This window comes from Peromyscus maniculatus, chromosome 5 (genome assembly GCF_049852395.1).
Source record: "Peromyscus maniculatus bairdii isolate BWxNUB_F1_BW_parent chromosome 5, HU_Pman_BW_mat_3.1, whole genome shotgun sequence".
Classification (NCBI taxonomy): Eukaryota; Metazoa; Chordata; class Mammalia; order Rodentia; family Cricetidae; genus Peromyscus; species Peromyscus maniculatus.
In genome coordinates this window covers 114,236,932-114,264,214 of record NC_134856.1, presented here as the reverse complement: position 1 = coordinate 114,264,214, position 27,283 = coordinate 114,236,932, and the positions used below count along the sequence as shown (strand labels likewise).

General features: G+C 41.7%; 1 protein-coding gene and 1 non-coding gene across 4 annotated transcripts in view; one reads left to right on the top strand and one right to left on the bottom strand.

Moving 5' to 3' along the window:
• Mylk4 (myosin light chain kinase family member 4) overlaps nucleotides 1–27,283 on the top strand; it is a 104,865-nt gene that overhangs the window by 37,007 nt on the left and 40,575 nt on the right. The gene's annotated exons all lie outside the window — the stretch shown is intronic.
• LOC121829959 (U6 spliceosomal RNA) lies at nucleotides 9,288–9,392 on the bottom strand. The gene has a single exon (XR_006072998.1). It is a non-coding gene; the product is annotated as a U6 spliceosomal RNA (small nuclear RNA).

Genomic DNA, 27,283 nt, shown 5'->3' with positions numbered 1-27,283 from the left:
GGGCTCCACAGACCTGAGGCGAGGCAGAAACCATTGTTTTACTGGCTACCCACTACTAAATATCCCTCAGGAGCCAGGAAGTGAACACCTAGGTCAAGCCTGGTGCAGATTGTTTATAGAAATCATCAGCTCTGAAATTTTGACAGTTAGTATTGTCAGTCTAACAAAAGGAACAAAAGAGATCCTTTTGGTGTCTAGAATCTTGTCTTTTCAAGTGATGCAGAGCTGTACCCAACATGAACCTAGCTGGCAGATGCAGAAAAGCTCTGTTCTTCACTCTCTGCTCTTTGTTCCCTGAGAACTGTCATGAGTCCCCAGCTCAGGAGCCCAGTTACTAACATGGCATTGTATTCTAATGAAATTTTCTGGGAATAAATTGAAGATTGGAAAGTCAACAGCCATAGCTCTTAATTTGGTCAAGCATGTCCAATAGAATATTAAATCCCAGCCTTGCCTCGTGTTCTGTGAAGCCTACACTGTTCGATTCTTACATATCAAATGATAGGATCCCACCACACAGCATTTACTTCTTGCTTTTGGTTTTATAAAGATACATTCACATGAATGGAATTAGTTCTAGTTTAACATTTTATTCATGCTGACTCCTATTACAGTCCATAAAATATTTATAAATGAAACTCATTAAAGTTTATTTTCAATTATTCTACTTCAGTATTGTTTCCCAACTCATAATTAAGAGCTTAGGGAGCTGTAAGATGGATGTGGGGGTTCATTTCTTGATTCTGGCATCCTTTGTACCTAAATTCATACCCCTGGGGTCTGTCTGCTCAATAGCTGTATGATATTATTCATTCAATTTTTCTTTGTCTCGGTTCTTGGGACATCACATTGGTGAAATAATGTCAATTTTGTCAAATTATTTGGGGGAAGAATTATATAAGTCAGTGGCTTGGTACCTGGTACAGAGATGCAACCTCCACATTGACCCCTGTTCCCACTGCCTGGTTATACTCCACACCTTTGGTCATTTTCTCCCCTTGAGACAGCTTCTGAAATCCTTGAAGACCAGATTCAAATCTTATCACCGTTCTAATCAACTTGAGTCCCGTCACCTTTCATATACACTGTTTTAGCACCCCATGCCAAGTGTGTGGAATCTTTGGGTGTCCTTTATGGCCATTATTGTGTTGCAGGTAAACTCTTCCATGCCCAGAAAGCTAGAGTTCTCTCTCTCCATGGGGATTATTCCCTATTTGTTTATTTTTGTAGCATATCCTTCAATGATATAAGTCCATTTGCATTTGTGTACTGTTTATACCATTTAGGTTTAATTTCTTTTTTCAAGTTTTAGAAGTGAAGGTGATTGATACCCTTACTCAAATATTTAGACAAAGTAATGAGTATGGTCAGTCAGGGTATTTGAAAAACTTTGGGTTTGCCTATTTTTTTCCCCAAGATCTTCAAAGAGGATACACTAGAGTGAATTTTAATATGGTCAGTGTGGCCTGACATACCCTGACTATCAATATCAGCAATAAGAAAGATACCTGTTGTCCCAGGTGCCTCTGTCCCTGCTGAAAAAGGAGGCAATCTATTTCTCCTCAGTCAAAATGTGTTACTCTGCAGTGGTATGAGCACATTGGAAATTGTTTCTAACAACAGCAGTAAGGCATTGCCCAGGTTCTGGTGTCCCTTTTAGACTCAATCTAGAAAGATTAACCCAACTTAAATTGTTTTATAGGTTCTACTCTAGCAGTTATTATTTTATGGTGATGTAAAAATGGCCATTCACCACACACTAGAATCTCATTTCTCACCCCCCAATGCCTGCCAGCCAGTGTTGGTGTGACCAGGGGACTTGCTCCAGGTAGAAGCTCTCAGGCCCACCCTATGTGATCTTACCTAGGTGAATGTTACTGTTTGAAAAGCACCAGAACATTAATTACTTCCTGCAATTGAAAAATGAGAGATTAAGTTTTTTTTCCCATGAAAAAATGAAATGTGATACTAGTAAAGTTGTGCATATATGCTTATTCTTATCTAGGTGATAGATGCCTGTATATTCACATTTATATATCCACATATGTATATTAAGTATATGTATTTATAGTGATGTGTATATGTGTGTGTGTATGTGTGTGTGTGTGTGTGTGTGTGTGCGTGCGCGCGTGCGCGCGCGCGCGCGTGCTCCCAAGCTTCTCTCAGGCTAGTCCTTGAGAACTAGGCAATATCCTTTCTTGAACATTTTAAGAGCATATTTTCCTTGATAAAATAAATATGTCTATTAATAGTTGTTTCCATTAGATTTCCCAGGCAGACAAAACACAGAACTTGTCCCTCAGCCAGTCAGATAAGCTGGGGTGAGGGGACATGTGAATGGCAGCACACCCTGCCTTCCCTGGAAGGGTCACATTCATCCCCAGGGAGGTGGTCTGGACATTAAGTCCTTTACCCATTTGAAAAGAGGCGATTGTGTGACAGGACACCAAGGGACTGTGCATCATGGAAATTCCTTGGTCTGCCCTTGTCAGCAAGGCAGCAGGTGGTTTAATTGAAAGCCGTGTGTGTGCTGGGTAAAAGAACGGGCTGTGAGATTCCCTGTTGTCATCGAGTCACTCCTGCCAGTCACTCCTGCCAGGTGCTCGCTGGCAGGCTTTGTGAACCTAAGTGCCTGAGGCAAGGAGCCGCTGGATCTCGCTGCATTCTGTCAAGGCTAAAGTTAGGTTTGCAGTTCCTAGGGTCACATGGAAAGGTCAATAGTGTCTGGAGCTTAGGGCTCCATCTGGGCTTTGCTACTTTGTTAGCTCAGCACCTTGACTTCTAGTGCATTATGTGACACCCTGGTATTTGTTATGTGTTGGGGGAAGAGCCACTGGAAATAAGCATCCCTTGGGAACTCCTAGGCCCCACAAGAATCCTTCAGCAAAAACTGCTAGAGTGGGACTTAGGAGTCCATGTCTTTAATAACCCCAAGGTTCTAATGAAGAGCGCTGTTAGCGCTCTTCTTGGGCAGTCATTGGCTCACTATCCAGATTCCTCTCTTTTTCCCTTTATGCTTATGGCTGACAACTAAAAAGATATTATGTGACTTCTGGGGATTTGTGAGGCTATAAAAACCATTAAATTTTAAAATATTGACCTCTGCCTGGGCCAACTACTCATTAACCCTGCCTCCTTTTATTGAGTTAGTCTTTTGGCTACTTAGGTGTCTTTGCAGAGTGAAGCTGAGAACGAACATACCTTAGATCGCTTGAGGAAATGCTATAGGCCTATGAGCCAATTGGGTTTCTTCTCCCTTCTGCTGCTTACTTGGTTTCTGTGGTCTTTGTTTACAGGGGCTGTGACATGGGCACCTTCGGGGACTGGAGTTTTCACACACTAACTTTCCTTTTTCTGGCTTGGTGCTGGACATGGAATTCAGGACCTCACCGAGCCACATTGCAGCCCATGTCTCCCACCTGTGTGTGAGTTACATCAACACTGGAATAAGAGACATCCATGGGGTTAAGAGTTGGGTTAACTCACTGCCTATTGGATGAGATGGCTTTCTTTAACAGAAGGCTAGCTTCTTCTGAGGTTTAGTATAAGGGTATTAACAGGTAGTTGTGGTAGCAAAAGTGATAAGTGCAGTAAGTTAAAAATAATTCTGAAGAAGAATATAGGCTATGGTGGACTTGACGAAGACTAGAAAATCCCTTTGCTCTAGGTGGAAGCAGGCAGAAGGCATCTTCCTGAACAATTATGAAGCAGTCCATCTTTCTGACATCTATTGAGGACCGACTAAAATCCAACTCCACAGCATTAGCTTAAATTGCATCTGGAAATAGACTCAGAGAGCAGACAGGGACAGAGGTCAAGGAAGGCTTCGTGTCTGGGAGGAAGAGCCAAGACTGGGTGGAGGGAAGCCCAAACTTTATGCAACATGGGTCACTCCCAGGAGAACTGAGGCACCAGCCCAGTCCCTTTGGCCTTTCTTGCAAGACACTCTAGACTTTCAGTTTTAGCATTGGTAGAAGATTGCAGTCTCCTGAGATGTTGACCTGACACTTTCCTGGACCCATCAGCTTGGCAGGCCTCAAGTCTCGCTTAGCACACATAGCATAGCATCTCATTCCTGGTGTCGTTTGAGAACTGGCTGATGAATTCTGTGAAGATCAGGCTCTTCTTGGGCAGGCCCTGTGTTTGTATGTGGGGTCCAGGTTTCAGATTCTATAAGCTAAAACACAAAGATCTATTCTACTCTGCATAAGCTGATTCAGAAGGCTTCTTCATTAAGTGCTTCCTGTATACCCAGATATTCACAATGATCTTAGAGGAGGCCAAAGTAACAGGATTTCCTGTGCCTACCATGACTAGCTATGGAACCAGCTTTCTGTGTAGATACAGAAGCACAAGTTAATGCTTTTGCTCTCATCTAGACTTCTGTGGAGGATAAACAGAAACTATGTGTCAAACGGTTAGCCCTGTGTCTCACATAAAGTCAGCACTCAGCAAATGCTAGCTAAAATAATTACTGATATTATTGTTAATGCTACTCTAGAAAGTTATTATTTTGTTGAGGTTGAAAGGACTGATTATATAAATCAGGATGAAAACAAGACAGAAATTTGAGCATGTGTTTTGGATCCAGTAACCCCTCCGGGTGTGTCCTGTACCCCTCTGGGTGTGTCCTGTAACCCTCCAGGTATGTCCCACAGATGCAGTCAAACTGGCTGGGCCAGGGTGACTTCTGAGACTGCTAGGAGAATTTTTTGTGTTCACTTATGTGTTTGTAAAGTGAAATGCCCTCACATCCCATCAGCCTGATTGCCTGTTGACCTAACCACTATACAATGGGACAACATTGTGACTGTCTTTTATTAACTTCTTTTTGCTGCTACTTCATTTTCTTTACCAATAATCTCAAAATGCCAACTTCAGAACCAACTCTCTGGGTCCTTTGGAATAGAAGATAAATGGAGCATATACTTTAGTTAGAATGCCCCCCAACACACACATACACACACACACACACACACACACACACACACACACACACACACACACACATACACATGCGTGCACTGATGTGTTGCCTGGGCATGGTGGTACAGGCCTTTAATCCCAGCACTCAGGAGGCAGAGGCAAGTAGATTGCTGTGATTTTGAGAACACCCTGGCCTATATAGTGAGTTTCAAGACAGTGAAGTTATGTAGAGGGATCCTGTTTCAACCCCTCACCTCTCCAAAAAACATATGTTAAAGGCATAAAATTACTCCTGCTGGATGTTGGGTGGTGGTGGTGGTGGTGGTGGTGGTGGTGGTGGTGGTGGTGTGTGCAAGAGAGAGGAGGAAGGAGGGAAAGAGGAGAGAGAGGGAGAGTAGGAGAGGGGGAAGGGGGAGAGAAAGAGACTTATGGGAGGTAGTGGACCTTCAGGAGGTGGGCTTGGCACTATGGGAAGTGGCGGATCTTTAGGAATGGGGCCCATTAGGTAGCATTCAGGACATTAGGAACATGTACTTTGAAGGCATAGAGTGACCCTAGTTTCTTCCTATTTCTAGTTTTCACTTCTATGGCCATTTTGCTCTGCCACACATTTCTACCGTGGTGTATTATGTCACCACAGACCCCAAAAGACCAGGACTGATCATTCATGTCTTGGAACCTTAAACACTGTGAGTTCACCTCAAATACTTCTCTTTATAAAGGTTGGTTGTCTTGGGTATGTATAGAAATGGAGAGCTAACACAGCATAGAAAGCTGGAGTCACAGGGAAGGACATTGATTTCCTTCATGAGGATTTACTAGGAATGATGGATGGATTAATGAAAAGGTTGGATACACAGTGGTGAATAAAAGAACCAGCCTAACCAACCACACCCCACCCTGGTCAGGTGATAGAGAAGGTTGCCGAGGGTTAAGGTAAGAGCAGGCGCAGGAGAAGTCGACAGCAGGGGATTTAACCTAACCCATAGGATTAGAATGGCTTCCTGAGAAAGTGTAGTTTCAACTGGCTCCGAAGAACGGCCAGGTTAACCCAGTGTGGCCTAGAGCAGGTCCGCCATGAAGACTCCATGGAGAGTTACAGAGCATAGGGCAGAGCGTAGAGTGGTTGGGGACGGTCACAGCTAGGGCCAGTGGTTGGGGGCCTTTTCAGGCCTGCCTTCCTGGAGTCTCCAGAGAGTGGAACACCAAGGTGACACAGTTTCCTTTCTTCAGGCATGGCCTGTAGCCTGTAATATTCTTCCCATATTTTGGTTACCGTTAAAAGTTAATTCTGGCAATCCCATAGCTCATTCCTGGGACCTCTTTGAAATAAAATTATACGTGGTGCCATTTCCCTTCCTCCTGAAATTCCTGTTGCTATATTTTTAGTACATTTCGGGGGGAGTAAAAAGCATCACTTACTCCTCGTTTTCCATACAACTGCTCCTGATGACTACCTTCTTTTAAAGAGGTTTTCAAAGGCTCTGCAGCCTGAATTAACTTCTCTGTGAGAAAAGGTCTTTTGTGGTTTATAAATTTTAATGCAGGATACTAACTGCCAGGATATTCTTGGACCACAACCAGGGCTTTAAGCAGCCTCCTGTAGCAGCTGAAATGAGGCCAGCCTGACCTGCACCTGGACATAGGGTCCTTTCATCCTTCACGTTCAAAGTCAGGAGACCTCCTGGTCTCGACCTTCGGACAGCAAGACTTTCCTTTTAAAATCCATTTCCTGGAAATAGGTCTTTGCTGTGCTGATGGATAATTTTTCACTTCTTATTTTCTTAAGGTACATAAATTCTTCTTTTTCTTCTTGCAAATAAGTGAAAATAAGGTATGGGGGTCCAGGGTCTTCTCCATACGAAACAGCATAAACCATTGCTGTCCTAGATTTTTAAATTCTTCATTAGCAACAGGGGATTCCTACACTGCCCTATTCATTCCCTATTCCTCTTCAAACACTGAACTTATTATTTTGATCAAAAGTGCTGAGTAAGAGAATGTTGCTGAAAATTACCCTCTTAAGTGAATGCCTGAGCCTTTAACCACACAGGGACCTGTTCTGCTCCCATGGCTATTTAGAGGCCCTTAATCAATGTGGCAGTGAAGAAAAACAAGGTGTTTTGAGACTTAGTGCCTGCCTTGTGCTTTATGCATCCTCTTTCTTCCCCAATACCAGGAAATTCTCTTGGAATAGAGAGCCACTCTAAGCCAGCCAAGTGCATTTTTGCAAAATTTTAAAAGACGCTCCCTCCGGGACTGTAGATAGACAAGGACATCCTTCTACGTGCACTGTAGACTCATCTTGGCCAGCTGACATTCTCTTCTTTGGGCTTAGCCAAGGGAGCACAAGCTGGCTCATAGCAAATTTGACTCTCTGGAGAGCAGCTGTGTTCAGTGTGTGAACTATGCACTACGGGTGGCCATCTCTCTGGACAATCCCCGCTGCTCGGCCTTAGCCAGCTGCCCATTGATTGCTGTTGAGCTGCTGATACTAGTCAGCGGGATGGATAGTGGGGTATGGGTAAGACAGCTGCTTTCTGGGTGGAGGTGTGACGATTTCTTGAGCTCAGTGGTTCGGCTGGGGGAAAAACAGCCTAAATGACCTTTTGTGGTTATATAAATGAAAAAAAAAAAAATCACAGAAGCCATTGCAGAGCCTTTGAAAACCTCACAGAAGTGTCCTCTGTGTTTGTCAAAAATTCCCCTCCCAGTGATTTCGGTATGTAAATGCTAAAGAAAGCCCCTGAGAAGGAGCCTCCTAGAAAGAAATAAAATGTGACCATTACCTCCTCCAAAATGAGGGTAAGGCTTACATAAGCACATTTGAAGAACTGATTTCTATGTGAGCACAGATGGTAGACATCAACAGGAAGTGGGGACATCCTGGGGACCACTGCATTGCATGGAGGAAAAGCAGCCACCAGAGATTTCATTATTATACTGGGCACTGGGGTTGCAAATACAAGGCAAAGGTCCCCAAATGCCAGTACTGATGGGCACAATTACTGTTCTTCAGCTTCTTTCTTTCAGCTACTTAGTGTCAGACCTGAGTGGATTCAGTCCAAGTAAGACTGAGGTCTCAGGGAGTCAACTCGTTGGGAACAGAGTTAACAACTGCTTTGAAAAACAAGAGAAAGCACACGTGAAGCTGCGTGATTTCCATGTCAGGGACAAAAAGGCCTACCAGGTGCCAAGGAATTTTTGGTTTCTATGGCAACGAGAACAGAAGTCCATTCTGTGAGCCCCCAACTGGTTCTTAGCCTGCGCCTCCCCTGGAGTGCTCATGCCCAGGAAGCCAGAGGAGCAAGCAGGAAGAGAGAGGTCTCAGATAGGAAAGAATGCAGAGCTCCAATGCAGATGGCCTAAAACATGGGAGGGCAGATGGGCTTAGGCCACAGGGAACTGATTAAGGAACTTTCAACTTTCAAAGGCCAGGCCTTACCAAAGTGTTTGATTTTGTTTCCAAGCTCTTTCTTTGGATAATAAATAAAGGATGAGTTAAATAAAAGATGTAAAGCTGACCCTCTGGAGGGGAACCAACCCCTTCCCATTCTGCAAAAAATGGCCAGGTTTCACTGCACTGCTATGACCACCATGAAAGACACTTAAAAGCAAAGTGCACACTCAATACTCAAAAATACTCAAAAGCAAAGTGTACACTCAATACTCAAAAATACTCAAAAGCAAAGTGCACACTCAATACTCAAAAATACTCAAAAGCAAAGTGCACACTCAATACTCAAAAATACTCAAAAGCAAAGTGCACACTCAATACTCAAAAATACTCAAAAGCAGTGGGATTTGCTGCTTGAATGTTCACCCCCACCCAGCACTAGAGAAGGAACCCAGGGCCTTTAAGTGTTAGGCAAGTGCTTTACCATTGAGCCATGCTCCTCAGTTCTTGAAACAGTTGTTTAAAAAGATATAGCTCTCCTACTTAGCACTGCCTGGCCTCAGCTACATTACTTAGCCTTTCAAGTGTATAATGTAGGGTGTGTGCTTGGTATGTATGAGGCAGAGGCAGACATTAATTAAGGACTGTTCAGATCAGAGCAAGCCGATCCTAATGATAGTTATTAATAGTGATCATAATGAGATAAGAACTAACCCTTTCAAAATACATCAAGCATTCCTGACCTAGGCAATAAAAGTCTATGATCTTTATGTTCAAATACAACTCTGGGTTCTTAAGTGTTCTGAAAGCTTAAATCACTGATATTGAAAAAAAAGAATGTTTATTTATCCTTTCAGAATTTCATGCCATATTTTTAATCATATTCATTTTCCTTCCCCATTCTTCCCAGATTTTCTCCCACCTCCCTACCCACCAAACTTTAGAGTCTCTCTCTTTCTCTCTCTAAAATATGGCATGCTTCATGAATTTGGGTGTCATCCTTGCACGTGGGCCATGCTAATCTTTTCTGTATGGTTTCAATTTTAGTATATGTGCTGCTGAAGGGAACAAAGGATCACTGGCTTTTCTTTTCTGGGAAAGAACACTGTGCCTGGAAGTTAGCTTCCATCTCTCTCACCTGGAGTACAGATGGGGCTTGGGACATGAGGGTCTCTAGTGTCTCTTGTTCTACAGTTGGCATCAGCCCTCCTGCCCACCATCTTCCTACTCTTCTGCCCACCATCTTCCTACTCTTCTCAACTTCCGAGAAGTTTGTGAGACTTTCCAGAGACTCCTTTGTTTCCAGAAGGCAGAATCTTAGAATGGTAGAGATTTCTCATGCTCGAAGCTGTGCAGCGGCTTGGTTTTGTTTTGGCAGGCAACAGCCTTTGAGTTTTACTTAATGGAGCCCATTCTTTAAGACTCAGGAAGACAGACAAAGAACAGAAAGCAAGTCCCAGGTGCCCTTGGGTCCTGCCCTTGCTGCCAGCACCTCTGCTGTATGCACAGAGAGAGGCCTTTGCAAGGACCACCTTTTAGATCACATTCTAAGATGTCCGCAATTTGAGTGCATTAGCTACCACAAAATGGGTCTTTCCTGCTGGGAGGTAATCATACCATGTGGAGGTATTTACTTGGTAATTTATTGAGCCAGAGTTGTTGGTTAAGTGTAGACAGAGCTGACAATCAGGGGGCTACTTTGGTTTGTGGTTTCTTTGAATCATTCCAACTTTTCTCTGTGCTTCCTCATCTTTGGTGAAAAACCAGCAACTCTGGGCATGGCTTTTGTCTTCTCTGCATTTGAGCAGTTTTCTCATGGGTGGAAAGGAGAGCACACCAGAGTTAAGCAAACACCTATCCCTGGAGATCTGGTTTTGTGCTAAATGCCGGCCTCCCTTCTAAAAACTCTTAAGACCATTTCTTGGAGAAATGGATATGGCTTTGTGTGCCCAGATCCCCTTCTCTCTTCTTACCCACTCAATCTTCTTCTTTTTTTTTTTTTTATTATGTCTATCTAACCCAAATGAAATTGTGTCAGCAGAGAGTCTCAATACTACTATTGGACTTTCATATGCAAGGCATTATTTCCTAAATATATTCAATATGTGGACAAGGTTTTTTTTTTTTTTTTTTTTTTTTTTTTTTTTTTTTTTTTTTTTTTTTTTTTTTTTTTTTTACAAGTATTCTGATGCTCCTGCCCATATGAGGCATTTGGTAGTATGTGCAGCTGAAAAAGCAATAAGTAAGCCAAGAGAAAGAGGTGACACCCTGGGATAGCCTGCTTCTTGGGAGACGCCCTCAAATCAATGTTTTAAAGATAAGAGACCAGGAATGTTCACTTTGGTATATAAAAACAGACCTTCCAAATACTGAGATAATTATATCCCAGAGTAGGCTTCTGAAGTAAGAAGCCCATGGCTAGATAACCACCTGCCAGGCTTATCATAAAAGGTCAAATGCTCTATATACACATGGAGCTTCTGTACTATAGAATTATTGAAAACAGTAAATCCAGACAAACTGAATTCTAATGATATGCACTGCCAAACACATAAATTTATTTAAATATGCTCTGCCTATCAAGATTTAACGTAAAAGAGAAGTTCAACATCTTACTTACCTACAACGCACTTTCAGTAGAGTTTCAATATGCTTGAGTTTTGTGTTTCCTGTGTTATTGGAATATGAGGCTCTCCCCATCTCATGTTCTTTATTACCAGTAAAACATTTGATAATTTTCTCGTCATGTGGTGTGAGATTTGTATCCTGCTTAAAACATTAGACTTTGTAGGCTTCCACTATTAACTCCATCGTTACAGAATAGATTCCTCAAGATACCCAATAAATGATAAGCTTTGGAGTAGGTTCAAGTGTCTTGAGCTTTTGGGCAACAGATTGAAAAGAAAACAAGAAAGTCAAAGGATGGATTTCTTGGTGTGTAGCCAGATGTCACTATAGCTAATACTTGAGATAATCAATCTACAGGAGGAAAGGGTTACCTGAGGGTCAGTTTTTGATGGCAGCCCATTGACTGAGCTGACTCAGTGCTTTTAGGCCCCTGGTAGAGTAGCAGCACATCACAGTAGAAGTGTATAGCAAACCAAATCATTCACCCTGTGGTCAATAAATAAAAGAGAGTGAGGAGGGGTTGAGAGTCCCACACTCCCCTCTAGGACTTATCTCCCCATCCACCACCACCCATGTCTTCCCACTAGGTCCTCCCTCTTAAAGGCTCTACTGCTTCCCAGTGGTACCACCCTGGAAGCCAAGCCTTGAATACTTCATATCCCAACTCTAGTACATGTTCTTTTCTAAACAATTTCCCTCTGGCTTTCATTTACTTTTCATAGATCATATCCTAAGCATGGACTGACCAAAGACTTGTAATTACTTTTCTATGTGAGCTAGGTCTTGATTTCTCCTTAGTGGGATCAAAATCAGAGGTGCCATTTTATAGCTCCTGTATCTTGGGCCTTCTAGGATTCCTGTCCCTGTCCAAATCAAGCCCCTATGACTCCTTAGATTGGGGATGACTAAGCAGTTACAAGAATGTCCAGTATGTGGATAGTTCATCTGAGGTAGATGCTGGGCAAAAAGAAATGTCACTTTTGGTTATAGGAAGAGGACAATGTTTTGTTTAAAGTGCTCAGTCCACAAATCCAGTGTGAAGGGTGGCAGCAACTGATCACAGTAAGACTTCTATGAGTGTTAGAAGCCTAATGAAGGGCATCCCTCTAGCCAGAGATGACTGGAGCCAAAATGATCCACAGCTTGGCCATCTCCCCCTAAGCTCTCAATGAATATCAAAAGCCCAATTCTGAGTTTCTGAGGCTCTCCAACTAGACCATAAATGAAGAAGAAACATGGAACAACAAATACAGACCCAGTACTGCCATTAAGGACTGGAGAACCTTACGTGACCCAGGGCAAAGGATGTCACTTAGCTATTTTGAGAAACCTTTGCATCTTCCATATTTCTACACAGTTGATTGCTGGATTTCTTGAGCAAATTTGTCTCAAATTAGACCTGTAAAGCAAACTTTCCTCCATGTTTTGGGAGGATAGGAAATAGAAGAGATACGTTTCAAATCTTTCTTAACCACTTTAGCAATTGTTAGCATTCACATAGCTTTTTAAAAATTAAGGAAAGGGCCTGGAGAGGTGACTCAGTGGTTAAGAGCATTTTTTGTTCTTACAGAGGACCCAGGCTCAATTCTAAGAATCCACACAGTAGCTCACAAACATTTGTTACTCTAGTTCCAAAAGGACCAATATTCTCTTCTGTGGACCCCAGGCATGCATGTGGTATACATTCATATATGCAGACAAGACTTTTACATACATAAAATCTAAAATAAAATGAAAGAAGTATAAATATAAGAAGCTTCTATTTTAATGAAGAAATGCTAATTATTGAGATGATATAGCAATGAATGTCATACTAAATTTAAGAAAATCCATTTATATAATATTCAGTGTTTAATATTGTTATGTATATTTATTTTTGGTATAGTTATTATATAGTTATGTGATATGAAGATTCATATAGTTCTAAATAGTTTTCATGAGTATAGCAATCCATATTTCTCTTCCCATTTCTTCTTCACCAAAGGTGAACATTTTCATTTAATTTATTCATTCTTTTGGTACTTGCCTTGTATATCCAAATAGTAAGTGTGTGTTCTTTTTTATTTTCATATTTTTTTTTAAAAAAGACTTCTTTAAAAAAGGAAATAAGAATTATATCTCTCCCACCTTCCACCTACAACACACTCCTCATACACACAGCTTCTATCTCCAACACACACATACACACACAAACACATACACACTTATACTGTTCTTCTTAGTTCTGTTCTCCCAACATGGTATCATTAAAATTTTTAGTTAAATAGAGTTGCTCTGGAAAAATCCTACTCCTGGCTGATAGCAAGGTGGAACATTATCATAACTTTACTCTTTTCTAAACTGTTTCCCTCACCCTGGAGTTATTGGTTGTCTTGATCTAAAACTTTTTTTTGATTAGTAAAAAAGTATTATTATCTCAAAACTGAGCTATTCACTAATTATCTAAATCATTTCTACACACATTTAGATGTATTAGTCTACAAACTTTATGTTCTTGGAGAAAATTCTCCAGATCATTTCTGGTCAGTCTTGACTTTATCCCATTGTACCCAAAGCCCAGCTGGAATGGTAGGAGGCTGTCTGTCCTCCGCAATGGACAGACAGCCTCTGTTGTATTTTTTTTTTAACTTCTCATTTAAGTGGACTATAACTCCCACTTGCTTCCTGAGATGTGATGGAGAGCTGTAAATTCTTTTGAGACCTTATGTTTCTGAGTGTCTTTTAACTTGGGTGGTAGACTTATGAAGGTTCAATATAGAACTTAAATTGCTTCTCAACCTTTTCTCTGTTCTGCTTGAGATTTAGCTTCCTTGGCAATGTTTGCTTCCAAAATTCCACTGGTGTTACCTCCTCTGTCTTTTGACTACGTGTGTGTTTGCCATGCTCCAATCTCTTTACTGCGGTTTGACTGACATCTGAGGAAGCAGCAAGGCACAGTCTTCCCCTTCCCCCAACTCCACCTCCTCCTCCTCTCTTCTCTCCCTTCCTTCTTTCTCCCTAACATGCATTCCATGTACTAGCCTGTTTGTGTGAAGCTGGCTGGACTAGTTTCCCCACACGTGGGTGGACATAACTCAAGAGTGCTTGATAGAAAAGGTGAAGAGGTGAATTTCACTGGGAGTCCTCCTGGATGGACCATGTTAGCAGCATTGAGACCTTCCTATTCATTCCAAAGGGACCGAATACCTTTTAAACAACCCAAATCCCTAGTGTGAGGACTTCTGGCATCATTGTTAGATACCCAGGACAACTTCACATAGACATTGCTCCTTCACAGCTAGAGATAATGGACTCGGTTAAAGTTTATCTTTGTCTTATTTGACAAGAAGAAAATTCGGTTTTAAAATAGCCTTGTAGGTGTGGGTGTAGGTGTGGTTCAGTGATAGGACATGTTATCTAATACAGGAAAGGCCTTGGACTCTATTCCCAGCATTGAAAACAAAACTAATGGACAAGCTTACAAAATGGTTGCTAACACAGGTAAGAGAAAACCCTAGTGGTTATTACTGGAACCTTTGTGGGTAGAAAAAACAACTAGTTTTTTCCATTACAAATGCTGCCTGATGATGTGAACTTGATGTTCCACACGCTTGACCCACAGTTTGGTAATTTTCAAATAGACTTCTCATCTATTTGAACTCGGAATTGTTTTGGCTTATCCTTATGAAAATGGTGGCAAGACAAATTGTGATAGATCAGATGTCAGTTATAACTAATAAACTACTAAGCACAGGCCAGATGATGCTGCAGATTCTCACAGCCAGTTAATACTGACTTATTAGCACTGTCCATTCAGTATTTGGACAGACCGTTATTGTGTATTTTATTGCTTCAAACTGATTTTCCTGTGGCATTGTCACCCCTTTTGATTCCTTCAGGACTGTTAGGGAACATGAAGGCAAATTATGACTCTGCCTGCCAGGTCACGGTGTTGACGTTTGTTTTTCCCACATGCTGCCCATCGGTCTTCCTCCCTCCCTCCCTCCCTTTCCACTTCCTTCTCCTTCTCCTCTATCCTGGATAAAAATTCAGTGTGCTTTTTGTACGTGTGAAGCTGGCGGGAATGTTTTTCCCCATGTGTGGGTGGATGTAACTCAAGAATGTAGCCTGAGATTTAGCTGCACATCCTGCCCTTTGAAGAGACTTTCTGTGAAGAATGCTGATGTTTCCTGGGAAGCCAGGAGACTTGCGCTCAGAGGCAGACCCTATTTTTGTACGGACTACCACAGCAGTCAGAGGGTGTCAGAAGGATGAAAGAACACCCTATTGTGATTCTAGAGACTGGCCTTGGAAAGTCGCTCAGAGACCAGAGAAGATTGGCTTTTCAGCTTATCAAAAGTTAAAATGACCAACCAGCGCTCTCCGCCCCTCCCTCCCCCCCATCCTTCTTTATGTAAGAAGGAGAAACATTCACAGACCCCCCCCCTTCTTTATGTAAGAAGAAACATTCACAGACTCCCTCATAGTGGCATCTGTGCTTCTGTTATTTCTTGTTGAAGAAAGCAAAAACATGGCAAATGGTTATTTTTATTCATTATTCTTTCAAGTAAATGTGATTCTTACTAACCACATAGGTATAAGTGCCATGGAATGACCCAGCAATCAGACATTTAGTGTATCAGCTGTGGATTGTATGCATCTTCTAGCAGAGCCCTAACTATGGCAGATCACATATGTGAGATTTTGAGCCCTGTAACCAAGAATCCTGGTTAGAGAGTTTAGAGCCCAAATCTTAGACTCAACTCATATGGGTCCAAAGTAATTTCTGAGTTCCTGTTGCCGTACTGTGCTTCCCACAGCTTGAAAATGATAAGTCAATAGAAGAGCAGACAGTTCTCTGCGGAAGATTCGCATTCAGTTATGCTTCTTTTATTAGCTTCCCCCTATCTATCTGCAGCAGAACCTGAAGGACATAGCTTCATAGATATCTGTGTGGACAGAAGAGGGGAGGGAGAGGATTGGCACAGATTCCTAGCAGTCTTTGGCTTGTCTGATTGACAGACAATGCTGGCATGTGTCTAGGCTCGTGTGCACAGCAGAGTCTTGGTGTGTGAGACCACAGGACTCCTCACATCTACAACACTCCATGGCTCTGGGAGAAATCTTAGGGTATGGGGTTCAAGGTACTTCTCAAAGCAGGCAGTTGAAGATAGCAGTGAAGAACACTAAATGGGGAGTCAGATGTGGATCTGAGTCCCAGCTATTCATCAAGCAAGTTGCTGACTCCTCAGCAGCTATTTCCCCTAGGAGAAGAGAAATATCCATTGAGTATTCCTTATCTGAAAGCGGGGATTGGACGTGTTTTATATTCTGAAATATTTGCATTTAATAATTACATACTTGGAGACGGGGCTGAAGTCTAATGAAACCCATGTATGTTATAGAGGCACCTTACATACATACATTGACTGTCATCTTACACAGTGGTTTTAGTATGTCATATGAGGCCGAGTGTGGTGTTTTTACTTGTAGTATTCTATGGTATTCCAGAAATTTCAAGTTTTGGATAACTTTGCAGGCTTATAGTATAGTTTGTCTACTGTTTTATTATTTTTTTTAAAGGAAATGTCTTAATTCAGAGTCTCAAACACATCCATCCTCAATCCATAAGACCTCCAAGTTGAGTAGTCCAAGACTGTAGTCTAACTTCCAATTTAGGAGTGGGGACATACAACCTGCAAGATCCCCACCTCTCAATCCTACTTAGTAGCTACTTGGGGTGGCACAAGGTCACAGGCCCTCTGTCAGCCACCAATACCCACAGCAGGTGTCAATTAGATTTCAGAGGTGTGAGGCAGCCTGTGCCCTGGAGGTCTGCTTAGGGACTGGCCTTACAGTTCAGGGTTTTCACTTTTTATACTAGCTCATTTACAGATGTTTGATCAGGTGTGAATTTCTACCAAAAAGACTGTAAAAAAGAAATTTAACACGTGAGCCTGAAATGCCTTACGAAGGGTCAGACTTTACAGGAATTACCACTGGACTTTTAAAATCTGAACAAAGTTGTTTTCTTTTTCATTTCCTTGTGCTGCACTTGGCAGGAAGGTTCAGAAGTTCACAGTGGCCACACTGGCTACTGTCACAGAGCCTCTGCTCCTCTTTTCTCCTTCTTTACCTTGCAGTTGCCCAGTGGTCTTGACCATCTATCTGATACTTCTTTCAGTTCCAAGCCTCGGGAATTAAGGACCGTGCAGAAGAGATTCCCTGCTCTTCCGCTGTGACACCTGTCTCTTACCATTATAACATCAGAGGTCTGGCGAGCTTATCATTTGCTGATCCAGTTCTGAGTGCTTCCCATGCAGTCACCCATTAGGCAGTTATGAAAACCATAGCCTGCCTACGATTGTGTGCTAAGAAATAATCAGGTCAGGATTTGAACCTAGGTTCTTAACCAACTATAGAGCACATATGGCAACCATTTTAATAAATGTGTCAGTTTCCCCCACAAAAGGTCCCACTCTGTAGCACAGGCTGGCATTGAACTCATGGTAATCCAGCCCCTTAAATGCTGGGATTACAGGTGTGCCTTACCACATCCACCAATTTTCAGCATCTTTCAGGGCACAGTTCAGGCTATATAGTTGCACCCACTGACGTCAGCTATCTCCAGACACCCACTGACACCAGCATCCCCAGAACTCTTTCATCTTCATAAACTGAAAGTACATCCATTAAACACATGTTACCTTCCTAGCCCTGGGAAAGTCTTGCTATCTTCTCCATCTTGTGAATATATCTATTCCAAGTTTTCCTGCAAGCACAATTACATACTCTTTATCCTTTTTTTTTTTTTTTTTTTTTTTTGGTTTTTCGAGACAGGGTTTCTCTGTGTAGCTTTGCGCCTTTCCTGGAACTCACTTGGTAGCCCAGGCTGGCCTCGAACTCATAGAGATCTGCCTGGCTCTGCCGCCCGAGTGCTGGGATTAAAGGCGGGGGCCACCACCGCCCGGCTCTTTATCCTTTTTTTGATTGATGGGTTTGACTGAGAACGATGTTCTTCAGGTTTGTCTGTGCAGAAGCATGTTAGAATGTCCTTCCTTCCTTAATGCTGCTAAATATTACATTGTAAGCACTTACCACATGCTGTTTACTCTTTCTCTGTCCCTAGATCTTTGGGTTCTACCTTTTGGCTGTTGTATGTGAGCAGTGTTGCTGTGGACACAGGTGTGCTTCTAGCCCCATGTGATGACCAGATTTATGTCAACTTGACTTGAGCTAGAGTCATTTTGGAAGAGGGGACCTTAACTGAGAAAATGCCCCCATGAGATTGGCCTCTGGGCAGCCTATGGTGCATATTTTGATTGATAATTGATGTGGTAAGGGCCAACTCATTGTGAACAGTACCACCCCTGGGTTGGTTGCCCTGGGTGCTGTAAGAAGTCAAGAAAGTCATAAGGAAAAAGCAAGCAAATAGCATTCTTCCATGGCTTCTTCAGTTCATGCCTCCAGGTTCCTACCCTGACTTCCTTTGATGATGGACTGTGATGTGGAAATATAAGCAAAATAAGCCTTTTTCTTCCCAATTTGCATTTGGGCATGGTGTTTTATCACAGCAATAGAAATTCTAAGATACCCTGCTTTCCATTCTTGTATGTATAGACCCAGAAGTCCCTGAAGTGCAATTGCTGGATCACATGGAAGTGTTATGTTCTCTCTTTTGAGGGATTTCCACATGCTTGATCATAGCATGGAACCATTTTACATTCCTGTTAACATTGCACAAAGGTTGCAGTTTTTCTACTTCCTTAGTCATATCCCATTTTTGACAATAGCCATTGTTGTAGAATGCACCTCATCATGGTTGGGTATATATTATTTTTCACACAAGCAAAAAGTCATTCTTTACCCTGACTTTGGATGGGAGTACCCACCACCTATGCTTTGAAGAAAAATTTAAAAGCCATATCTGCCACTGAATGGCAACCCAGGACACATTTGACAGCCTATACTTAAGCTAAAGAGGGATGTGACCTTTAACAGGTACTGGCTGCACCACCAGCCCTTGCTGTTCCTTACTGATATCCCAGGAGTATCTGGGCTGTGAATCCTGTCCTGACTCCTTGGGTGGGGAATGTGCTGCCTAACACATTACTAGGGGCAGCTTTCTGTGGCTGTTATGTAAACAGGGCAGTGTCTTTCCACGTGTAAGGGTCAAGCATGGACACTACTCCAATTTCAGCAGAGGTGACAAGGACTCAACACTGAGATCCACACATGGAGAACCTTCTATTTTAGCAGTAGTCAGAGTATCAATGCACTGCTATGTTTGTGTAGAACTTGAAAACGCTTGGTCAAGGAAAAACTAAATTGAGTGACCATTTCCTTATTTGCCTTTTTCTACACTTTCACATGTACACTGTACATTATTCTCACAACGGACAGAGGCAGATGTTGTTTATGCCTTGCTCAAGGGCACATGGTTGGTGAGAAGACGTGGGATCAGAGCCTATGTGTTATTCAGTTTTCTAACACTGTGAGAAAGTTCTGGAGATATTGGTGTATCAGGAGGGAACATTTATTTTGGTTCATGATGTCAGAGGTTTCAGTCCATGGTTGTGTGGCTCCATTGCCTTTGGGCCTAAGGCAAGGAAGACCATCATGGTGGGAAGTAAGTTATAAAGAAGCTTGTTCATCTAATGGTGACCAGAAAGTAAGAAGAGAAAGGATGATGAGTTCCCATTATCTCCTTCAAGGGCACAGCTATAATAACCTAACTCCCTCACACTAGGCTCTACTTCCTGAAGGTTCCACTCTCTCCCAGTGCTATCAGCTGCTGTCCAGACTTCTTACACATGGGTCTTTGGACAATGTTTATTCAGACCACAATGTCTGGCGTCCAGCTCCAAGTCAGTCTTTGGTTTTGACAGAAATGATCCCATGGAGTGAACACTTGATGGATTCGAGTAGCTTGCCTTCTTCAGGACTTTTCTGGGCTTGAGACAAGTTACTCTGTTGTGTGGTACAGAGAGTGTTCACCTATGCCTTAGTGTTTTGAAGTTCAGTGTAGGAGTTCAGCTCGGTGAGGACAGGCATATCTCAAGGGGTTTTCTTAGCCACCAAATCCCCCTGCAAACAATTATTGTTTAATTTGGTTGAGTCTCTTCTGTTTGTCTTAAATTTATTTATTTTGGTGTGTGTGTGTGTATGTGTGTGTGTGTGTGTGTGTGTGTGTGTGTGTGTGTGTGTGTGTGAATTTGTATGTGCTCATGTGTATAAACATGCATGAAGATGCCAGATGTCAATCTTGAGTATTGTTCCTCGGGAGCCATCCATCTTGTTCTTTGAGACAGGGTCTCTCGTTGGCCTGGAGCTCGCTGATTAGGCTGGACTGACTGGCCAGCAGGCCCTAAGGACCTACCTCTTTCTCTGCTTCTCCAACACTGGGATTTCAAGTGCACACCACTATACTCAACTTTCTAAAAGAATTTTATTTCTTTATTTTAGTTTTGGGGGGTATTGTATGTCAACAGTGTAGGTGTAGAGGGCGGAGAACAGCTTGTAGGAATTTGTCCTCTCGTTTTACCGTGTGGGTCTCAGACGTCAAACTCAGGTTGTCAGGCTCTACAGCAAACACTTTTACCTGCCAAGCAAGTTTGTCAGCAGCATTCCCACCATGTCTTTCAGTGGTGGGTACTGGGGTCACAGATATGTGCTACTGTGTCCAGCTTTGACATGGGTGCTGGAAATCTGAACTCGGGTCCTCGTATTTGCATGGCAGGCATTTTACTGATGGAGACGTCTCTGCAGCCCCGACCTTGGAGTCTCAGGTGAAATTTCTTTACACACCAGGCTCTGTCTTGCTCAAAACTCCATAATTTCACAAATAAGTCGTAAATGAAAGATGATTTACTTTAGTTCATAGTTTTGGGGGTTTTACTCTAGGGTCAGGCAGCTCCACTGCTTTGGGGGCTTTGGGGGGCAACATATGGCAAAGAGCCTGTAGTAGAATGAACTTCATCTTATGCAGTTTGGAAACAGAGAGAGAGGGAAGGGCTGACACCCTACAATCCCTTTGAGGATATAATTCTAGTGATCCAAGATGTCTCACTAAAACCTCAGGTCTTAACAGTTCCACTACCTCCTAACAGTGCCAGTTCAAGACATGACCTGTAAAGAACATTGCAGATCCAAATTATAGCAACAAGCTAATTTAGAGCATGAGATGTTGATGTAAGATGATGTTTTCTTTTTCTAATACATAGAGTTCGAAATCCTTGGCTTTGGAAATATGACTCGGTAGGTAAGAGCACTATCTGGGCTAGTGTGAGTGCTCGAGTTCAAATCCCCAGCACTCATGTCAAAAACTAAGTGTAGCCACACTTGAGCTTTTAGTCTCAGCATCATACAAGGTGGAGAAAGGAACATTGCTGGGGCTGCTGGCTGCCAGCTTAGCTCCAAGTTCATTTAAAGACCCCGTCTCAAAGGAATAAGGTGGCCAGAACAGGATATCTGATGTCCCCTGACCTCTGTGTACACACACACACACACACACACACACACACACACACACACACACACACACATACACACACACACACACACACACACACACACACACACACAAACTATTCTTCTATTGTTTTAGAAGAATAAAGATATGTCTTGAAATGATTGGGGTAGAGCTGAAGGCTGGATGACTTTACTGAGAGGAGTGAGAATAAATGTACTTGATGTTCATAGATGCCAAGAAGACTAGTAGACAAGAGAACTGTCAGGGCATTTTGATGGCCAATGTAAGGAGATGTCAAAAAGGACAGAGATAGGCATCCCGAGCAGGAGGCAGGCCACAGCAGCTGTGGTGAACAAGTCTAAGCATCTTCTAAGAGAAGGGACACAGCCTCAGCTTTAATAGCTGCATGATTTATAAATAAATGCTAAATTTGCTAGATTTTGTTTTTATAAGATTCCATATCAGAGTCGCTCATTAAGAAAGAGACCCCATGATTTCAAGGTTTCAAGTCACGCAGGATAATGTATATATCCCAGAAGATGAATGCAGCTCTTCCTGTAATGTAAAGACTCTACGTGGAAGTACCCACTTCCTCTATGGGAGCCACAACTTGTAGTTATAAGGTGGAGTGCCAAGTAACAAGCTAAGAGATGAAGTGGGTTAGGACGTAGAGTCTCAGCTGACCCAGAGCAGCAGCCCTTGTCAGTAGCCGTGAGGATCCTAAAGCACTGGGTGGTTATCATGGCCTATGTCAAGGTAAATATACATTTTTTTGGTGTTGTGTAATCCCTTTGGTTAGGTGATTCATTTCATCCTTCTCACACAATCAAGATGGCAAAGATGATTATATTGTGGGGCAAACCTGCAAAGGTAAACTCTGACAAGCAAAGGTCAACTCTTGTATACTCTGAAATCACTCACAAAACCATTGCAGAAAAGGGAAACCATATGTAATGATGAAAGGCTAAGTTTTAAAAGTGGGGTTTTTATTAAGGAATATTACTCATAAGCACACATAAATTTTCTTTATTACATGTGTATGAGAGAGTATGTATGTGTGTGTATAAATTTGTGTGTGTATGTGTGTGTGTGTGTGTGTGTGTGTGTGTGTGTGTGTGTGTGTAGGACAGAGGACAACTCTCAGGAGTTTGTTCTCTCCTTTCATTGTGGGTTTGAGGGATCAGCCACGTTTTTAATATTTCTAAATACAAATATGTTTGTAGATGCACTGTCAGATTTCCCAGTTTTTTTTTTATTTTGAGCTAGTGTGATTATTTTCATGAATTTAACAGGGAATTTCTCTTTAACATTGCTTATTATTCGAGTGAAACATCGTTTAGAGAAAGTATGTCTCAATATAAAGCTGAGATTATTGCTATCAAAATTCCTATTTCTAAATGTTAATAAATTGGATCTTTTAGAAGGAAAAGGTTATGTTCACTCTATGAAAGTGAATTTGGTTGAACTGGTACTAATAGAAGCAATATTTTAATAAAAACATAATGCATTTAAATGGAGTGCAATTTCATTAAAAATAAATATCCATTTTGTATAATAAACCATCCTTGGTTATTTAATCATTTGAAAAAATACAGATTTTAGAATTTCGAGTTGAAGGTTGTTTTTTGTTTTTTTGTTTTGTTTTGGCAGCTGGAATCCCTGTTTTTATAATGTTAATTTGACTTTGACGTTTATTGTCTTAATAATTTTAGTAGAGAAAAATTTCAAGTGATATAAACTAAAAGTAGAATTCATAAAATGTTCTCAACATGTTTATAGCATTTACCTGGAACCTGAGCGTGCTCCTTTTCACACTAGATTACTAGTCTATTAGACAGGAGAACTTCATGCCAATACCTTTAATTTTGTTGGAGTGAATAAAAAATGAACAGCATTGTAATTACACAAAAAGCATTTTCCATGTTCAACTTTGATGGATATTGTTACAGTGAGTTACATATTGTGCACATCTGCTCCACCAATAATGAGATCAGTTTGAGAAGTATATCAGTACAGAACTGAGTCACATCAAAATGAAAATCTTTATTAGTGATTGTTCAATGACAAATTGAACTGATCTCATTATACGTATATTGTAAGTATATTTGGACTGCCACTTAAATTTTAATATGAAAATAAGGATATATGATCAGAATATCTGGGGAAAGTTATTTGTATGTTTTAAAGAAGTTTCTCATTTCACAATTTAGATTTCCTTTACGCAATTTGCTGAACTATCTCAGGCTGTGATTGTGACGCGTAAAAAGGTTTAGTAATTGGAAGAGAGCACACGCCTACGGTCCTGTGTTGTCTCATGCAGCATTTGCTCGTGATATGTGCTTCAGGTGGTTGCGTTTGTGCACTTCTGTAGGGCAGTGTTCACCAAGAAGAAAAAGTTGATTAAGCAGTCGGGCACACACAGCTGCATGTAGTAAACACAGATGGAGCATGGCTTTCTATGGGACTTCTAACTGGAAACAGACTTTCGTTCTGTTCTTGGAATACCCAGAATTGAACTTTCCATCTGCGATTGTGGTGTGCTGCCAAGGCCAGCTGTCACCTCGTTGTAAGCATTTATTTATTGGGGCTCTCAGTGTAGGGGAAGAAGAGCAAATCTGCATTCGTTTGCTTCCTAGGAGCACATGCCCTGCCCAACACATCTTTTCTTCTCCTCTGGAGAGATCTGCGTGGAGACTACCACTGCCAAGGAGGGAAGGTATCCTTCACAGTTTGCAAGCACTGCTCAGGCTGAGGCTGAGTTCAGGAATTTTCTTGATACCACAGGACTGCTAAGTTAGATCACGTATACCCTCTCCTCAGCCCATGTGCAAACGCTAGGCTTTACAACAAATGGGATGCTGAGTTTGTGTACTCCATTCACCCTGAGAGCCACAGGTGGAGACACTTGGGAAACTTGGTCGACTGAGTCCAGCAGAATTCTAGTTGATGTCCCAGATGCAGTGAGAGAGCCTGATCTTAAAGCCCAAATAGAGCTTATGCCTTCTGAGAAGCAGACATGAACTACCAATGCGAAGAAAATAAGTATAGACTGCTTTCCCCCCATGAGCTACAGAGACATTCTTAAGGAGGAACCCCGGCACTGGGAAGCCATCTTCACAATGGAGGGCAGCTTCGAGGAGTGAAGGTACTTGGCAAAGCACCTGAGAAGTGGTTTCTCGTGTCAGAAGCTCCAGGCTGGGCTCCTTGATGGTGTCAAGCTTTCCTCCAGTTTCTCTGTCATTCTGTGATTTTATAAAGCTGAAGGTACAGTAGATAGCATATGTGATATATAGTTAGGCTACCTATTTAATTGACAGTAAAAATGTTGTCAAGACCACCTCGACCCAGGGCAGGTCTTACTATGTTGTCTAGGCTAGGCCAGTCCTGAACTGCTGGGCGAAAGTGACCCTGCTTCAGCTTCATAGACAGCTAGGTCAATCAATATAGTGTTCCCATGCTTAGATGGGAAGGACTTTAACAGTAATATGTAAAGGCATTTATTCTATACCTGAGTCAATGTCAGGCATCAAAGTTTCATCAAATATTTCAAAGGAAATAGCTGCTGCTTGCTCTTGCCTTCTGGAAAAATTAGATTCCAAAGTTAGAATACAGTGAACAGTGGCTGTGGCAATGACTAACTCCAACCTCTCCTTTCTCATTGAAAGTATCCATGAAGTGTCTCTGTGCTAATGTGTTAAAGAAGCTACATGTTGAAGAAGTTACAGCCAGTGCAGCGATGTGAATAACAGATCTTAACTATGCACATTAAACAAATGAACATTTGTAGTGCGTGTTCTGATTTTGATTAGGAATAAGACATTTGTTGAGAAAGTGGTTAAATGGTAAATGACTTTAAAAAACCACACTAGGAATAGAGTTCCAGATGTGAGTGGTGACATTTGCAGTCCTCTAAAGGTCCAAGAAGACTATAGTTTTTCATAGAGGTACAGACTGGCAATTTTCCCTACATGAAAGTACTTTGGGGCACTAGAGGACTCTGGGAGCTGGATATCAGGGTCTGCTGCTGAAGGAGAACAGTAAAGTGTATCCTATTGCAAGCTCTCAAGAAACGTTTATCCAGGCATTCAATATGCTCAGTCACTGCCTGGAATTCATCTCTTCCAAGTTGCTAATGAATGAAGCAGTCAATCAATGCTTGTCTGGCACATGCTGGAGACCAAGTTAGATGTCAGAGATACTGAGATGCCTAGGCAGGGTCAAATATGCAAACCAATACTTCCAACATGGTCTGATGTTACACATGTGTGAGGTTCATGGCCAACCAAGGTAGAGAATGAGGATGTGGGAGAAGCATTTTTGAGAAAGAATCTACAAAGGAACACTTTGCCAAATTAGGTCTTGAATAATGCATGAAAGTCTACATGCTTTTTTCGTAGTATGGTTTCTGCACCACTTGCATCAGAACCACTTGCAAACTTGTGAGGGATGTCCTTAGACTCTAAGCCAGATTAAGACTATCAGAAGGGAGGAGATTTATAAATTTTAGGACCATTGCCCCAAGCTCTAAGATTGAAAAAATGCATTGATAGTAACCCTCTATTTCACTTACTATCCATTACACTCTTGATTTTCAAAGTCTTCTTTTCACTGTCCCATTGCCAGTTAACTTACAAAACTAGCAAAGGGATAGCAAGAATCACCTGCTTTTTATTGAAAATCACATGGCCAGCAGCCCACTTTTATGACCAGGTTATTTCAAATTCTATTGCTCTTTCCTGGTCAGTATTGTTTACTTATAGGGATTCAGCAGAACTCAACTGTCAGAACACACTACATTACAGTACAGTTCTGGAGGCCCCCAACATGCCTAATACTGACCCTCTGGTTATTGGTTATATGAAGGTCCCAGCAGGAAGAGAGAGGGGCTCCTGGAAGTCTTAGGACATTCCTAAGTAATCACTATTTATTTAGCAATCACTATAGAGGTTTTTCTGTGCTGAGAACCAGTAAGGTACCAGGGCACCAGCTGAATAATTCTTTGATGTCCACAACAAAACCAAAAGCAATGAGACAAAAAGATGAAGCACGCAGTAAGGTATTTACGCTCATCATGAACTGAGGATTCAAACATACCAAGCACAGCTAGCCTGGTGGTGCGTGTTTGCAGTCCCAGCACTTGGGAAGCAGAGTTAGGGATAATCCTGAGTTCAAGGTCAACCTGGGTTATACAAGAAGACTTTGTCTCAAAACTGGAACAAATGTAACAACCAACAAATAAATAAAAAGCTTAAAAATAGAAATAGACAAGTATAGATTATTAAAAGGTATATATTTTTGTGTAATTTTAAATTTTATTTATTTTAGTAAAGTCATTTGACATAATAATTATGTATTTTTATGGGACACAAATTGATTTTCAATCTATATATCCATACCATAGGAAGATTTCATTAAAGCTTATTAGCATATCCATTACTGTATCGACAACTTCCCTTTTTTTGTGTATGTGGAGGGGATGTTTAAAACCTATTCTTTTCACTGTTTTGAAGTATGCAATACAAAGTTAGTTCTAGTCACCATCTGATGAAACAGTTCACCAACACCTACTCTTCTGGCTGGCAGAATTGAAACGTTAAACTTTTGAATACTGTCTCCCCATAGGAACTGGGTGAAAAAGAATTACTTTTTATCCCTTTATGTTAATAGTCACCTTTTAAATGAAAACAAAACAAAACAAAACAAAACAAGTTAAAACACTTGTCTTCCTCATAACTGTATTCTTTGCACTGGGGGAGCCAAACAGGATACACAGACTTGCTTTCTGCATACAGGGGTTCCTGCACTTGTAGTTTCAACCAACTGAATATTTGAGCATGTACAGACGTCATTATTTCCTAAGTGTGGAGTATAACAACCATTCA